Source organism: Sesamum indicum, linkage group LG4 (assembly GCF_026168435.1).
Source record: "Sesamum indicum cultivar Baizhima isolate 11 linkage group LG4, ASM2616843v1, whole genome shotgun sequence".
Taxonomy (NCBI): domain Eukaryota; kingdom Viridiplantae; phylum Streptophyta; class Magnoliopsida; order Lamiales; family Pedaliaceae; genus Sesamum; species Sesamum indicum.
The window spans coordinates 2941645-2956491 of NC_142660.1; the positions used below are offsets into that span (position 1 = coordinate 2941645).

A 14847-nucleotide genomic window follows, 5' to 3' on the forward strand; every position below is an offset into this window, starting at 1 on the left:
GTGGTCACCGCCCGAAAATTACGGCCATACTTCCAGTCGCATAAAGTGATCGTGCTGACGAATTACCCCCTGAAACACATAATGTCGCGACCAGAGGCTTCAGGCCGACTGATCAAGTGGACAGTAGAGTTGGGGCAATATGACATAGAGTATCGATCTAGAACGACTCAAAAAGCGCAAATACTAGCGGACTTTGTGATAGAACTAGCAAGCGATCCCAAATTACCCATGGTTGTCGAGGAGCGAACCTCCAAATGGATGATGCACGTGGACGGAGCCTCAAATGCCAACAGTGGATGAGCAGGAGTATGGATCCAGGGACCAGAGGGAATTGAGATCGAGGTAGCAGCTCGCCTGTCCTTCCCTATGACCAATAATGAAGCTGAATACGAGGCACTCATATTGGGGCTAGAGCTCGCTTCCCAAGCAGGCGCCAAAGATTTGGAGGTGTTCACGGACTCCCAGCTAATCGCGCTGCAGATTGAAGGAACTTATGAGACAAGAGAGAAAACAATGACATCTTACAAAGAAATCGCCCAGCAGTGGATGAAAAAATTTGACAAATGTTCGGTTTTGCAGGTTCCTAGAACAGAAAATGACAAGGCAGACGCTTTATCCAAATTTGGGGCCACTATGGATGGAATTGGAGATCGCAAGATTACCGTCTTGGTTCGAGGGCGACCTTGCATCGCGAGCAGGGCAGAGGTTCAAACAATCCGGAACCCAAATCATGGAAGGATGAGATCGTCAAATATCTCGAAGATGGCACCTTGCCAACCGACCCCATCGCTGCAAAGAGAGTTAAATTTCGAGCCACTCGATTCACCATGTTGTCAGGACAAGCTCTATAAACGAACAGTTGACGAACCCCTTCTGAAGTGCTTAGATGAGGAAAGAGCCCTATATGTCATGCGGGAAATTCATGAAGGAAGCTGTGGTAACCATTCGGGAGCGAGGTCGCTGGCCCAGAAGATAATTCGTCAAGGATTCTATTGGCCTACGATGGCAAAGGATTCCAAAGAGTTGGTAAAGAAGTGTGAGAGCTGCCAAAAATATGCGACCCTGATACATCAACCTGCGACCCCGATGGAACCTCTCAAGATAGCCTGTCCGTTCGACCAATGGGGAATCGACATCGTCGGACCTTTTCCGCTAGCACAGGCCCAGAAAAAGTTTATCATTGTAGCAGTGGAGTACTTCACCAAGTGGGTCGAAGCGGAAGCGGTCGCGAGGATATCCGAGAGAGAAGTCATCAACTTCATATGGAAAAACATCATCTGCAGGTTCGGTCTGCCCCGTGTCTTAATTTCTGACAACGGTACCCAATTTCAGGGAAGAAAAATCACGGAATGGTCCAAGGAGCTCAAGATCGCACAACATTTCACAGCAGTTACGAACCCGCAAGCCAATGGACAAACAGAGGTAACCAACCGAACGATCCTCCAACACTTGAAAACGCGGCTGGAGAACAAAGGATCGTGGGTCGATGAACTACCAAGGGTCCTATGGGCTTATAGGACCACGCCATGAACCGCAACAGGGGAGACCCCATCCTGCCTGGTGTATGGGACGGAAGCTATCATCCCAGCAGTGATCGGAGAAGAGTCCCAAAGAGTCGCAATGTATAACCCTAAAACTAACCAGCAGGAACGAAGCTTCGACCTCACCATGATCGAAGAAAGAAGAGACACCGCGTATGCAAAGATCCTACACCACAAGGGATTGATGATGAGAAGCCATGATCGAAGAATTCGACCACGACAATTTTAGGTAGGGGATCTTGTCCTCAAAAAGGTCGAAGCCTCGAAGCATGTGGGCAAACTAGAACCACCATGGGAAGGGTCATTCAAGGTAGTGGAGCTCAAAAGGAAGGGGACATATCGGCTGCAAGACATGCAGGGCCGAAATTTGCCGCGCCCGTGGAACATCCAGAACCTGAAGATGTTTTACGCTTAAATCAGAAAATACGGATGAGGAGCCTGTGAAAGGCCGTCAATTGCGACGAGGTCGCACCCCAAGGAGCCTGTGAAAGGCCATCAACGACAAGATCGAAGGAGCCTGTGAAAGGCCATCAACGAAAAGATCGAAGGAGCCTGTGAAAGGCCATCAACGAAAAGATTGAAGAAGGAGCCTGTGAAAGGCCAACAACGAAGAGATCGAAGGAGCCTGTGAAAGGCCATCAATGAAAAAATCACATTCGAGGGCCCCTGATATATGCTTGGGGTTTTCTAGACCTGATATATGCTATGCGACTCAACAATTGAGCCAGTACATGCAAGCACCATGTAAAGAGCATTGGAATGCAGCAATTCACTAGGTTAAATACCTAAAAGGCAGCTTAAACAAAGGTCTATTTTTCAGCTCACAAAACAGCTTTGAACTCAAAGCGTTTTGTGATGCTGATTTGGCAGCACTCCAAGACACTCGAAGATCATTAATGGGTTATTGCATTCTACTTGGAGATTGCTTAATATCATGGAAGACAAGGAAGCAAACTACAGTTTCAAGATCTTCGGCAGAAGCGGCGTATAGGAGCATGGGAACTACCACATGTGAACTCACATGGATACACAACTTGCTGAAGGAATTTTAGGTTAGTGTGCCTACTCCTATTAAATTCTTTTGTGATAATCAAGCTGCTCTGTATATTACAATAAATCCAGTGTTTCACGAGAGGACCAAACACATTGAGATCGACTGCCATTGGTGAGAGACAAATACAAACAAGGCTTCATCGATCCAAGGCATATTTCTACATGGGAACAGCCAGCAGATATATTTACAAAGGCATTACCAGGTCCTAAGTTTGTGCATCTTCTGGCCAAGTTGAAGTTTGTCAATTTATTGACAAGTTCCACTTGAAGGGGGCGTGTGAAGAAGTCTCATTACAACAACAAGAATGGCTGCTCTGTTTCAAAGAGTGAAGAATGGAACAAGCCGTAGAAGATCGCATTCCTCTACCAAATATGTTTCTATTAGTTAATGCGATTTTATTGTCGTACATTTTAAATCGTGCAGTATTGAAGAAGCGCAATCGCGTTTCTATTAGTTGTTTGACACCTTTTATAAAGAAAGGAAGTTAGTTGTGGCAGTTGTACAAAACATCTATATATACATACACTTCCTTCTTCAACAGAAATAGAAAGAAGAAGGAAGAAAACGTTTTGTTACAGAAATTTTGTGAAGTTAAATACAAATCTCGTTCTTGAGTGTAACTCTTCCAATGAGTTCCAGCCCCATCACTGTTTTCGCACAAAATTTGCACTTTCCTCCAAGAAGTGAACAGAGAGTTTGATGGTGGATTTGGGTAAAACCTTTGAGAAGTGAATACAAGATTTTCTTTCCTCCAAGAAGTGAATAGAAAGTCTAAAAGTGGATTTGGGTAAAATATGGGGATAATCATACTGTTGGCCCCCGAACATTACTATTTATTTGCTTTTGGTCCTCCTATATAGGCCCGTTACAGTTTTGGTCATCAAACATCCATTTCTTTTACACTTTCCGTCCTTGTTGTTATCTTTGTGTCAAACTTGACGGAGGAGCCTCACCTGTGACTCACATGAGGCGGTGAATGGAGGGAAATTAACAAATTTTTCCCTCCAAATTAAATATTTCTCTTATTCTTTGTCTTCTATGTTACTATGCGCATTTTCATACACCTTAACATCATTTTTTCCTCTCAAAAAGCAAAAGAAGCTCCAAAATGAGTAAACAAAATATGCCCATAAGAACTGTAGATATAATGCCCAACAGAATCTGAAAATCTGTAATGCACAAAATTGCCCAACAAAATATGCAATGCATAAATCTATAGAACTGCAGAAAATAAATAATGACCAACAAAAGCAACTCTAAATATAATATTTAAAATCGGTAATAAAGTATGCACATAAGAATTGCAAATTTGCCCATAAATATGCACATAAAACTGTTGAAAATCTGAAATTAAACACTAAAACATTCGGATAGTGTCTTAATTATGTCAACAAAAATTGTCTTAACCATCAACAAAATAAACAAAAGTTTTCTTAATACAAACACAAACAACTTAGATTCCATAGTGGCTAAACTATGATGTCCTTAAGGAACTCCTTTTTCTAGCAGGCATTATAGAAGCACTTCTTGAGGCAACTCTTGATTAGGACTGAGTAGATGAGGAAGCTCCAGCAGTTAAAGAATTGCTTGCTGTTGAGTTTGAGAAAGTTGATCTAAGGCTTGAGAGTGTGATGAAGTTCACTCCACTTTTGACAATCACAGGAATATTATTGTTGGTTGTAGACTGATTAATCTATAATTTTAAACAATCAGAAACTTAACTCCAAAAACAATCAAAAGCTTAAAACATTCAATTATGTAAGTAAGTACATTTAATGTAGTAACATTACTTCTGGTTGACTTTACAGGGTGTTCGAATTGAGATCATGAATATTTATAATTAGAATAAAAAATGTAATGTTTATATAATACAGCTGAAAATCAAACCTAATTTAATTTTAGGATTCTTGCCATAATTCCAAGAATTAAACATTGGGTATTTCATCCTTCCCCCTCATCACTTGAGCCACTTGCAAATTCATCATCAGACCCTACACAGTCTTCCTCACCCTCCCCATCTTGCAGCCTATTATACATACTCTTACTAATATATTCATTACCCTCAACCCCAACATCAACATATTTCTCAAATAACCTATCATCTTCAAACATATCATAATCACTAAAAAAACACACATTCATCCTCAGTTTCTTCACCCTCAGCCCCCTTTAGCCCCTCATGACCCTTAACCCCCAAATGCACCACAAACCTCTCATTCCCCATCCCTTTAACCCAACCTAGCCAGAATTATTATCAACAACAACAGAAGTACCCATACTCTTACTATCAACTGCTCCAATCATATCAAGATGCTCTAAACATATAACAACTCCATAACTTTTAGATATGTATTTTTTTCATTCTATACACATCTGCATCTTTTTCACTTATTTTACATTGTTTGTCAATTTTGTTGCCATGTTTAAACCAAAATCTAGTTCTAGCTCTTTCTTTGAACCCCAACTCCTTAGCATATATAGCACCCCCTACTCGCTACATCTAATTATCACTATTTTATCCTTTTTTTAATTAGAACTCATCCTATAAGTAATCCACTTTCAACCCATAAAATAAATTCTAATTTATCAATATAATATATCACAAAAGATAATATATACCACCAAAAGTTTATATTTATTCTCACTAGATGTCCTCATGTACATAGCCTCAAGGCAAATCACAATTCTAACCATAACCCGATAAAAGATTAGAATATTTAGACTACCAAAAACTCTAGCTTCAGATGTCACAATTGACCCACCTAATAAAGACTATGGCATGGCTCGAAGGATGTGGCTCATCAATGTGACCTATCTCCTGAAAAGTACATGGGAAGGAATGAGCTGCCTACTTAATAAGTATAACTAATCAGTCTATATATATACACAGACAACGATTCACGTACATGTTGTCACATCGACAATAGTCATTCGTCATATAGCAACATCAGATATAAGCAGTAATACATACTCACAACTGTAAATCAATCCACGACATAATATTTGACGTTATCGTTTATTAACTATGAGCCCCACTTACTCTAGATGGAGTACATCAGTCAATGATTTCACCGGCCATCATCATCTCATCGTCATATCATATACAGCACAGGATACCCGTTGTATGTGATATCCCCACACTCTTTTACTTCAATTGTGTAGCAATATCAACACAGGACATCACAACAAATATGGTACTCCCACACCACCCCAGTGTGTAGCTAACAGCACAGGATATTCCCCGCTGCCCAGAATACCCTGATACCCTACGCTCCATGATACCTAGCTTAATTCATATATTTTTCATATCATTATCAATCACATTTTCATAAACCATTGACTGCGTTCCCAACTAGGTAAGCATCATCTTTTATTTCAATTCACGATCATCATTCTTTTCTTTATAATAATTATTTCCTGAATAATAACTCCCAATTTGCTTTCATACGACAATCAATTATACGATCACGTAATCATACCACTCTCACGTCCAACCATTACAAACACATATATGACACATAATAACAATTCCACCAATATTAGGGTAATCTAACAAATAATCCACAACTAATTATATAAACAATCAATATATGAAAGCCACGTATAATAATATAAAGTCAAGTCCACGATCGCATCCAAGAAACCAATATACATAATATATACAACACTAAACATATAGATATATATATATAAATCTAATTAGCTATACTTACCTTATATCCCAAAATACTTCGATTTCATGAGGGACTGCTCAATCCTCTATTTTGTCGTCACGTCCTATAATAGAATATTATACGATGATCAATATATATATAGAATATCATAAACTCTAAATAAAATATTATATAATGTTCATACATTTTCCACCAATCTTTTAGTATTCTACTTATATTAATGTCCAAACCCCTGTTCCATTTTCTTTGAAATAACTACATTTTTCAAGCTTCTCAAACATATATTTAATTTATCAACTAATTCATAAGAATTCATTTAATCAATCACCTTATATATTTATAACTATCGTTTTAATAACATCCGTAAATGAGATTATCATTAAAATATCATCTTCTCTTTCTAATAACATAATATTCTTTAAATATAATTTTTGAAATATTTTTATGAATTTTCTATCAATTTATTGTTGTTGTCTAATTTAATTAAGCAACGATACATAGAATTACATATTTGGTTAATCATTCCGATGAAATTGTGTAAATTAGCCATAATAATAATTAAATCTAACAAATCTAATATTTTAATTACCCAACTATATCAATTTTATATCAAATGTGATATTTAATACAGTACTAATTTAAATAGCCAAAATTATAAAGTACTCCGATTAAATAATACATCGCTCAATATAATCAATATTTAATAAACGAACTAATTAAATAATATAATTATATAAATTATTAACGATTAAAATCCAAAATCCGTACCTCTGTTCCCCCTAATTGCGTGTGTGTGTATTAAAGTGAAATTGCTCTTTCAATTAACATACTTATATATATGTTTAATAATTGGTGAGGCGGTGGCAGCACATGCCACTGCCCACCATTTTTTTTTCCTTTTCTTTTTTTAAATTCTTTTTAATAATTACTATTACGTCCTTCCTAATTATCTTAATTAATATAATTTACTTTCAAATATTATAACGAATTTCAATTTAATCTGTTCAAGTTTTTATATCTCAAATTGAATCTATAATTTGTTATTAATTAAATTTAAATTTTTAATACTTACCAATTAGTCTCCCAATTATGTGAAAAATTTTACGGACGTCACAGCATATCCCCACATGTCAAGCATACCTATTTGATCTATATCAGCAAAATCAAAGTACTCTATATGACCCTCTATGTACTCCCTATGTGGAGCATGTTTCATTACTCCACCATAATGAATTTTGAGTGTAAAATAACTAGGATCCCCCATTAAAATTAATTTATTATTTCATTTAATATTTTAAATTTTAATTTATCCAACAAACAACAAATAAAAAATAAGAAACAAAGCACAAACGATTAAAATAGAAAATCCATCAGTTCACAACTCACAAATACCATTATATATCCATCAATAAATAAACAGAAAAATCAAACAAAATAAATAAACAAGAAATCCAACAAAGCAGAACTATACCAAATAGCAGCAATTTAAAGTTCTAAAAAATTGGGGTTTTTGCTTAAAAAATATAATTAGGAAGGAATATTAAGCAAAATGGGGGATTTGATCGAAGGAGAAAAGGAATCGGGCTAGGGAATTGTTTGAAAAAAAATTTTGGGGATTAAATCACACAAATGAGTAAAGAATTATTATAGGGCCAAACATACACTTAATAAGCTGCAACACTACACCTAAATGAGTATAAACCTAAACATGGGGGCATAAAATTAATAAATAGAAATACAAAGTTACTTTTTGCAAAATACTAAATGTACCAATCCGGACATCCTTCCCACATTGTAAAAACCCTCAAAATTATTACTGTCTCTGTCTTCTCACCATTTCGCCCAAACCCACCATCAAACACCCTCCCTCCCACACCGTTGAAGAAAGACAAAGCCGGCGAAGGAGAGACGGTGGAATACCTTTCTCCCACCTCCGAAATCCTCTGTTCACTTCATTTCCCCTTTCTTGTCAAAGGAAAAAAATCAAGAAAAATAGGTGGAAAAAAAGGGCTTCGGAAGAAAGAAAAACATTATTGCATTTCGAACAAGAGTCATTTCTATTATTAGTTTTTCCTCATAATTATTCCTTATTTTTACCGTGTATCGCCATTATGAATATTTTCGTCATTCAATTTTAAGATGTACTCGATAGCGGCTGAGACTATAATGTTAAGTAAAGTTTTTATGCATGCACCTGTATGAGTTTTCAAGTAAACTTTCACTGTTTCTGTCGTTGAGAATTCTTTCCGGTTGTTTCGTAACTTTTTACTTGATCTTTCTTTGTTCATTGTATTGTTTTCTATTTTTGCTTTTGTTTTAGTTGGGGGTGGATTAAATAATACATCGGGCACAATTTTGTTATTATTTACTTGAAGCCCATATGTTAAAATGTTGTTGCCGATGAGATCATCAAGGAATGATTATTTGGGTTGAGTGTGCACCAATCTTTGAATCTAGCATTTACAGGATGTGCGTATGAAGTTTGTAATTTTGTGTAAGGGTTTAATACAATTTACCCCCTGTGATATTGTAAATGAGTAGATTAATCTCTTATAGAAAAAATAGCAATTTACCCCCCTCCCCCCCATATTAATTAATAAGAAGCAATTTACCCACTGTGTTCATAAAATAGCAATTTACCATCCCCCTCCCTCGTATTAATTAGAATGAAGCAATTGCCCTGCTAGACAAAAATAGCTTTATTTTAAAAAATATAGGGGGATAATTAAGTTGCAACATTCTAAAAAATACAGGAGTTAAATTGCTAATTTTTTTCATAAAGAGGGGGATAATTTGCTCATTTATAATACACAGCGGGGTTGCTTGTACTTTTTCCTTTTGTATAATGCGAAACGATGAAATATATATTGAACAAAAACTACAAAACATATCCAGCAAACTGTTCTCGACGCCATACATCCTAGCATGTATCAAGAACATAAATAGATGGCTAAGACCTCAATATTAAAACAACACAACAGCCACTAAAAACCATGCACATCACACCGTATATTAAAATATGCACCGCACACAAATACGCTACAAATCTCATCCTCCACTAATCTACCCTCACTATGCGACCCCATGCATCTACCGACATTGTGGTAAGAATCTATTATCGCTATATCATTTTGCCACGCACTCCAAGATTCCTTGATACTGCTTCCATCAACCTTTTACAACGATGCCTCCAAAGTGCCCAGCATAATAAATAACACCCTCATTCCTCCTTATCTAGCTGTTGTATAAACATGTTTCTCCAGGCTATGTTAGAAAGTGCGGATACCTACCTCACAAAGGAGCACTCTCAAAAAATGCGTTTAATGGATTCAACCCCCACCCCACACACCACACAATTCGTGTCAATGCCTACGACTCATCTTGCTAGCTTCTCCATCAGCGGGAGGGCTTCCTTACACAACCTCCACATGAGCAATGACCTTTGGCGGGACCCCAAATCACCAAAGCATCAACCACAGCAACCCCCATCCTCATGTAAGATGTAGGTCGGAGTTTGATGATGATGCCAAAGTCCGGACTCTCATGGACACTACATGCCTATACACGCTCTTCACTGAGAAACGACTCGTCTATTCAAAGTGCCACCTCCAAACCCCTTCCCGATCCTGCCAACATCTTTCCTCCAACAACTGCATCGCCCTACAGATACCACGCCAAGTTAACGATGGGCAAGATCCCATTTTCGCTTCCTCGAATGGGGACGTCAGAAAATACTTAGCATTCAGTACTCTACTCAAGAGGGATGTTGGTCTAGTCAGAATTCTCCACCCTGCTTTGCCAACAACGTCAAGTTAAACTCCCTTAGCTCGAGAAAACCCAGTCCTTGGTTGCCAATGATCGACACAGCTTCCATCGCGCAACCAAATTCACCCTCTTCTCGCCACGACAATGCCACCAGACTTCTTCCATTAAAGTCTCCAGACACCATTAAGTGGAAACTAGTAAGAAACAATGGTAACCAACAATTGATCAGAGAGACAAACCTATGATTAAAACCTAACCTAAGCAAGGTCCCACGGTCACCTACTCCACCCTATCATAGGCTTTGCTCATGTCAAGTTTAAGGGCTAGGCATCCTCCTTTAGAACGCCATGGCGAATGAAGGTAGTTTCAATCAAAAGTTAACAGAACATTATCCGTAATAAGCCTACTTTGAATAGAAGCAGACTGGGATTGGGATAAGATAGAGTCAAGCATATGTTTCAAGCGATTTTCTACACATTTAGAAATTGTTTTGACAATAACATTACACTAACTAATCAGCCGAAGCTAAGCAACTGTTTTCTGCGTTTCGCACTTTGGGATCAATAGAATATTGGTATGATTCATCTTATTTAGCACAACATGACCGTTAAAGATGTGAAGGACAACACAAGTTACATCATTACCAACAATAGACCAGAACTTATGAAAGAACACCAGTGGCATGCCATCATGACCTGGGGATTTGAAAAAAAAAACATACCAAATATGGTTGTCTTAACCTCGATTACAGTTAATGGAGTAGCGAGGACTTGGTTCATCTCCAGAGTGACCCATGGCTAAACTAGTGACAACACCTCATTTATCTCAAAGTCTAAAGGTCTGCTAGACGTGAACATATCTAGAAAGTACTGAAGAAGGTCCCCTGAGTATCTTCTTCCCGCTCCCGCTACACCCCTTTATCATCCCTTAACCTCCTAATCGTATTTTGCCATTGCTCAAGTATTAATGTTCCCATTATAAAATCAATGGGTCTTGTTATGTTGTTTCCACTTCAAAATGTCTACCCTATAGCATTCCTCAATCTCAATCCGCACCCACTCCATCTCTGCAGTATCGCCCTATCCAATGGACCAACCTCCAACTTCGTGTATGTCTCCTTAAGCATCTTAAGGTCCTACTTTCACTTGCTAAATACGTCTCTATTCCATCGTATCAAACTTAATGAACACCCCTGGATTTTCCGCAGCACACGCATATTCGGGTATTGGCTCCCTGTTTCTTGCCATATTTCTGCCATTATCTTTTGGTTCTTCCCATTGTAACCACCAGGCGTCAAAGCTGAACTGGTTTCCCCATCTTTCCCTGAGGGTCTCCCTTACCCGCCACTGAACACGCAACATCACATAATCAAAATACAGGACTGCTATATGCGTGACTACTGTATCAGGATTACGTTCACACCACAAAGTATTTCCATAAGCTCTATCCAGTCACCCCCATACTGTATTCGGTGCTTGTCACCTATTACATCAAGTGTACCGAACCCCATGATAACCCAAGTTACATAAATAGCTACATATTAAAGCCCTTCTAAAGTCCTCAATCTTTCGCATCGGCCTCGGAGTCCCATTCTTTTCTTATTTTAGTAGAATTTAGTTAAAATCACTAGCGCATAACGAAGGGGCATGAGACTGACTACTTAAACAGACTAATTTCTCCACACTTCTCTTCTACGTGATGCATCCGACTTCGCACAGTAGCCCGTGAATCTCCAGTTTGCCGCTAAGTTTCCGTCTAGAGTATTTATGTCAATGTGATGAACGGAGCAAAACCATAACTGCACCACCACCTCTTTTTTCCATAATAGCACCAACCCTCCCGATAAGAACACGAGCTGAGGTCCCACACACTCGATAAGTTTTTGAACTATCAGTGCGAACCCCAAACACGGACAGTTCCACACTAATGTATCTATTGTTCCCATATTCATTTTTAAACAAATATAAGATCTTCCAATATATCATATTGTTCAGTACCATCCGACAGATTTAACTTCTTCATAGGCCGCTCACCCATCCATGCCTCTCTATTTCTCTTCCGAACACCCTCAATCCTCACCTTACCACCTCTCCCCTAACACCCACTCTTCCACCGCCCACCCCTCAAATTCCTACCCAGCCATCAATGCTATTAGCACCGCTACTAACTTCCTTCCCACAACCCCGTCCACCGCCTGCTTGTCCCCCTCCCCCCATCAAAGGAGCAGATTTAGATTGAAGAGAGTTCCATCTATCGAGAGGAGAGAATTTATGAGAGGTTAGAGTTGTTACCTAGTAAGAAATTCCGCTGGTTATACTCCCTTCTTCAAAATTGAGATTTTTGTTGACTTTGGGACCGTCGCCTGAACAGGAAGAGGCTCAAACTATGTTAGGGAAGAAGAACACCCCCCCCCCCAGAAAAAAATCCGACCCCTCCAGGCGTGACTCTAGTAATGATTGGGGTGATGTTGGACTTGGATTCAGACATTGCGTCCCCCTTTATTGGCTCGTTACAAGCTAAAAAAACTCAGTGGGTTGTGGGTCCACGAAAGCTACATTATCAGGCTTGGGCTTGCTTCCCTTTTGGGCTCGACAGCAGGTTTGAGCATAGTAGAGCTATTAGTATTAATCACGTTATTGGGCCCAGTTACCAACTTGGGATGGGTAACTTTTTCCCAAAACCCACTCTGAAAACTTGGAATGTCAATCCCCCAGCCACCTACCTCAATTAGCCCATCTCTTGTACATGGCCCAATAGGCACTTCATGCGTCCTCAGGTTAGTCATCAGGCTAGACGAAAACATATTCCCTCCCACATGCCCACTCATATTTTTGCTCCCATCCCCCTGAATTCCTGTTACCACCCTCTCTAATTCACCCGTCGCCTCCGACCGTCTATCCTTAGCCCCATCATCTACATCCCTATCTGCCTAGCAACCTCCACCCACACCTCTACTCCATCGTTGAAGATAGCCGGCCCATGCCCCCTCCACCCCCTAGACTATGTTGATATCACCTCCCTCTGCCGCCACTCCCCCCCCCCCCAATAGACCATCCCCACACTCCCTCCCCCACCCTTGCTAGTTAGTCGAACCCCTTGGTTTCCCAAAGCCAAAATCCATATTGAGGTTCTCCCCCTCCATCTCCTCTATCTAATACTTCTAGTCGAGCACCACAATCTCTCATTCTATGCCCCAAGACACCACAAGCATAACAGGAAGTAGGTAACTTTTTCATAGATTGACGACGTTGTAAGCTCATCTCCTCCCTGCGGTCGAAGTCGAAGAACCCTCTTTAAAGGTTTTCGAACATCTAAAGACACCATAACACGCATCTTTTACCCCCAAACCGACTACGCTATGTGTGAACATAATCAATAACGGTACCTAAGTGAACACCTATCTCTTCTGCTACCTCTCTCGTCATCATGCGAAATGGTAACCCGTGGATGTGTATTTGAAATGGGGAACGCAATAGATCAACTTGCAGCAAGTTGTCCTCGATCTTAGCATGGTTCAGAATGGTTATATTCCGGTAAAAAATCCACAGGCATTTGTCCAAGTCTTTCTCCCAGTCAGCCGAATGATTAAAGTGAATAAAAAACCTATTTATCGGCTAACGATTTCAATGTCAACCCTCTCACTGGTCACAAAATACTCATGAGCGTCATTCGAAGCACATCAAACCGATATAGTCGAGTAGTCAGCAAATGCCCGACTACTAAGAAGCCTTCTACTATCACATCTCTCATCCATGCTTCTGAGATAATGTGAAACCCCCTTCCTCCTCCTCCGTTAGTATCAACGAGCAACCCTAACGTTCTAGCTGATCTTCCATGACCCAAGTTAGAGAACGAGGTTTGTCTCCGCCTCAAGAAACCCCTGATGGAATACCTGAGGTCCTGCACCCACTCCCTACAACAAAAACCAGTGCAAGCCAATGAACAATAAAGAAAAAGCACTAACAAAAGAAGTAGAAGAAAATAGCGAAAGAAGGAAAATTTTGAATCGGACTCAGCCGCCTCGGCCACCATAGAGGCAAGACTAGCCAATAGGCAATCTTTAAAAGTAGCATAGATTGATAGAGAAAAATTGATGAAAGTGCGTCGTCGAACCCTCGCTCCAACAGCAATACAATTAGGCAGCTCCCTCAAGAAAAAACACGACTAACAGACCTAACCTCTAACCTCTTGTAAGAGAGAAAAACACACAAACCCTCTCAGATGAGAGAAAAACTTATAGATACAGAGACTAAAACATTTAACTTCACTTGAAAATATTGTCAGGGGCACATCAATCTGTAATTTGTCAGAATATATATCCTTTTGTAGTACTTGATATATATATATATATATGGATATATATTATGCATCATTCGTCGATCTAAATTACCCTGCATGAATAATGCCAAAGTTCATTCTTGCAAATAGAAAAAAATTAAGTTATACGTTCGTTTAGCTTGAAAATTCTTAAATAATATGGGATATCTTGATTCTTTGTTTAAGTTCTATTTGTTTGTTTAGCATCCCAAATTTAACCGAAGGATTAATTTTGATTATTCTCAAAATATATGGACAATGAAATTAATGTTATAATTTGACAACTTTTTCAGTGGACCGCAAGTTGACTTGCAGAAGAACGGATTGAAGCTAGCCTTTTTCAGTTTTTTTTTTTAAGTTTCTTTTGAGTACAATTTAGGGGTTTTTATTATTGTATATTATACGTTATTTAATTGACGTCAAGTTACATAGATGAACATATCCAATTCATACTTTATGTGGCTATGCAAGTATAGGGATAAATATTTGAATTATT

At 39.0% G+C, this 14847-nt stretch overlaps 1 long non-coding RNA gene across 1 annotated transcript; it reads right to left on the reverse strand.

Moving 5' to 3' along the window:
* Positions 1-3903: 3903 nt before the first annotated feature.
* On the reverse strand, positions 3904-12506 carry LOC148788252 (uncharacterized). The gene is made up of 3 exons (XR_016065158.1): positions 12326-12506; positions 6309-6372; positions 3904-4288 (listed from the first exon to the last, which is right to left on the reverse strand). It is a non-coding gene; the product is annotated as an uncharacterized LOC148788252 (long non-coding RNA).
* Between the last annotated feature and the right edge of the window lie 2341 nt (positions 12507-14847).